Source organism: Olea europaea, chromosome 15, assembly GCF_002742605.1.
Source record: "Olea europaea var. sylvestris chromosome 15, O_europaea_v1, whole genome shotgun sequence".
Classification (NCBI taxonomy): Eukaryota; Viridiplantae; Streptophyta; class Magnoliopsida; order Lamiales; family Oleaceae; genus Olea; species Olea europaea.
The window spans coordinates 7,404,680-7,408,094 of NC_036251.1; positions in this window are offsets into that span (position 1 = coordinate 7,404,680).

Consider the following 3,415-nt stretch of genomic DNA (forward strand, 5'->3'; position numbering starts at 1 on the left):
CACGAGAAACCGATAAGCACTATTGTTATGTGCATATCCAATGAATATGCAATCTACAGTTTTCTATCTTTACCTTCTTTGGTGTTGGGACAGCCACTTTAGCAAGACACCCCCACACTCGTAAGTATTTATAGGAAGACGTTCTTCCTTTCCATAACTCATAAGGGGTCTTCTTCATTTTCTTTCGGGGCATCTTATTCAAATCCAGAACTTAGTAGCATCGCATTCATCATCTCCTCTAAAGTGCGATTTTTCCTTTCAGCAACACCATTTTGTTGCGGTGAATACGGTGCGGTGGTTTCATGTATGATTCCGTGTTGTGCACAGAATTCAGCAAATGGTGCTTCATACTCACCACCTCGATCGCTTCTTAGCACCTTAATTTTCTTGTTAAGTTGATTTTCAACTTCATTCTTATAGAGAACAAATTTCCCTATCGCTTCATCCTTGCTTTTTAGCAAATATACATAGCAGTATTTCGTGCTATCGTCAACAAAAGTAATGAAATACTTGTTACCACCTCTTGTTTGTACAAATTTTAAATCTCATATATCACTGTGAATTAAATTAAGTGATTCCGTATTTCGTTCAATTGACTTAAATGACGACCTAGTCAATTTTGCTTCAACACAAGTCTCACACTTATGTTTGGAATCAATATGGAATGCTGGTATGCATTTCAAGTTAACCAGCCTACGTAAAGTATCATAGTTAACGTGTCCTAGTCTACCATGCCACACATTGGAAGACTCAAGCAAGTAAACAGAAGCATTCCCTTTATTATTCATTTTTGGTTTAACAACCATCATATTGAGTTTAAACATTCTATCGGAAATATAACCTTTTCCGACAAATATTTCACTTTTCGAAAAGATGACCTTGTCTGACTCAAACACAATGAGAAAACCATGCTTATTCAAAAGTGCCCCGGACACAAGGTTCTTCCGGATTTTCGGCACATACAGCATGTTGTTGAGAGTCAGCTCTTTTCCCGAAGTCATCTTTAGAACCACTTTTCCTTGGCCCTTGATTTCAAAAGTTGCTGAATTTCCCATGAACAACTTCTCTCCATTCTCAACTGCTTCAAAAGCAGTATATAACTCTTTATCAGAGCACACATGACTCGTAGCTTCGGTGTCAATCCACCATTCTTTTTGGTTAGAACCTACCATGTTCACTTCAGAAATGACTGATGCGAGACTCATCTCCGACACATCATGTGCCATGTAGTCAACCACATTTGCTTCTTTCTTCTTCTTTGGCAATCTGCATTCCGAAGATTTGTGGCCTACTTTGTCACAGTTGAAGCACTTCCCTTGAAATTTCTTCTTAGGAATGCCCCCTTTTGGTCCCAGCTTGATCCCTTTTCCACCGGATGGCCCAGCTTTGGTTTTGTAGTTCTTACTACCTTGACCATGTTCAACAATATTGGCATTAGCCGCACCAGGATTGAACCACTTCTTTTCGGAACTCTTGTTGTCTTCTTCGATTCGAAGTCTAACAATCAGTTCTTCAACGTTCATTTCCTTTCGCTTGTGTTTCAGATAATTCTTGAAATCCTTTCACGCGAGAGGTAATTTTTCAATGATTGCAGCTACTTGGAAAGTTTCACTTAGAATCATCCCTTCGGCATGAATTTCGTGAAGAATCACTTGGAGTTCTTGCACTTGACTGATTATAGTTTTGGAGTCCACCATCTTATAGTCCAAGAATCGGGCGACGATAAATTTCTTAGCCCCGGCATCCTCAGTCTTATATTTTCGGTCCAAAGACTCCCACAACTCCTTAGCAGTTTTCATGGTGCTATACACGTTGTATAGTGAATCTGCCAAACTATTCATGATATAATTCCGGCATAAGAAGTCCGAGTGTTTCCAAGCATTAACAGCACTGATAGCTTGAACATCCACCTCACCCTCTTGGACTTTTGGAGCACTTTCAGTCAAGAATCTCGCAAGATTCAAGGTGGTCAGATAGAACAGCATTTTCTGCTGCCACCTCTTGAAATTTAAGCCATTGAATTTCTCCGGCTTTTCCCCATGGTTAACTGGTACATTAACCGGAATATTAGCTACATGTTGGCTCACAACACGACTTGGCATTGGAGCCACAGTCTGTGTCATAACAAAGCTAGGCCCTGCAGCCGTAGCTGTACCCATAGCCGAACTAGGCCCTGCACCCATAGTAGAACCCACAGCCTGAGATTGGGTACCTTCAGCTTGGGACACATCCATGTTGGAATTTATGTTGGTGGAACCGGTTGCCATTTCGTCTTCCGAAAGAACCAAACAACAAATTAGTTTCCACAATATAACAAATATAAGAAACTAATCAGTTCAGAGATAATCAATATAGAAAACCAAATTTTCCTTTCTGAAAATCTGTTTTAAGCTTGCAGGAAATTCAGTGTATGTGGATAAAATCAGGAAATGTTGTCTTTCGTCTCGTCAATTTGAATAATGCGCAATTAAAAGACTCCCAGATGAGGAGGGAGATCACAACCGGACCGCTTAAATCTCAAACTCTTCTTAGACAGTTTAGGTCTTTTTGACAAAACTTTTCAATTTGTAACTATGCAAATCAACAAAATTCAAACAACCGTATATCGAATTTTCACTACGTCATTGAAAGTTTTATTTCCAACAAATAACTTTTATTCCGATAGAATTTAAAATTCATGAAGCATTGACTGTAAATTTAATACGAAAAATTACATGAACTAAACAACTGAAACATAGAATTTTAACCCGAGACCTGTGTTATACACGGTTTCCTTAAAATAGATTCGTCCCCTCACCGTCCGTGCTTGAGGTTTAAAATGAGCGTCCGTTTTCCAGGATACAACGGTAAAACCAGTAGTTTCCGAGCACCGCAGAAACCACTTTGACGAACTGAACTAGTGCCTGAACTACACCACCACCAAGAGAGAACTCAATGCAAATAAATGTCTAGTGTATTCTAAACTTGAAAGCTTTGCATTTTTTTTGTGTTGAAATGAGGAACTGAGCCACTATTTATAGGCTAGGCTACCATTAATGGCAATGACCTTTGAAGTTCCTCATCTTTTCCCTATGTGGGACAAATTCATTTTTCCCACATAAACTCCCTTTTGAGTGGCACACTTTGAGCCTCAATTTCTCATTCACCCGAGCATCAACTTTGGCAAGTAAGTATATGATTTCGATATACTCACGGAGGAGAACACAAATCAACTTTCATCTTCCAAATTGAACAATCGGGTTCCACTCAAAACTCGTGCCAAAGTCGGCCAATTTTTCCAACAGAATGTTCGGTCCAAGTGTGTATAAGTTGTAACTACATCTGGATTTACCTGGGTGGCGAACTAAGGGGAAAGGCCGCCACTCAAAATTAATCAGGCGAAGTTTGGACACCTGAGTTATCCGAAAAAAAAAAA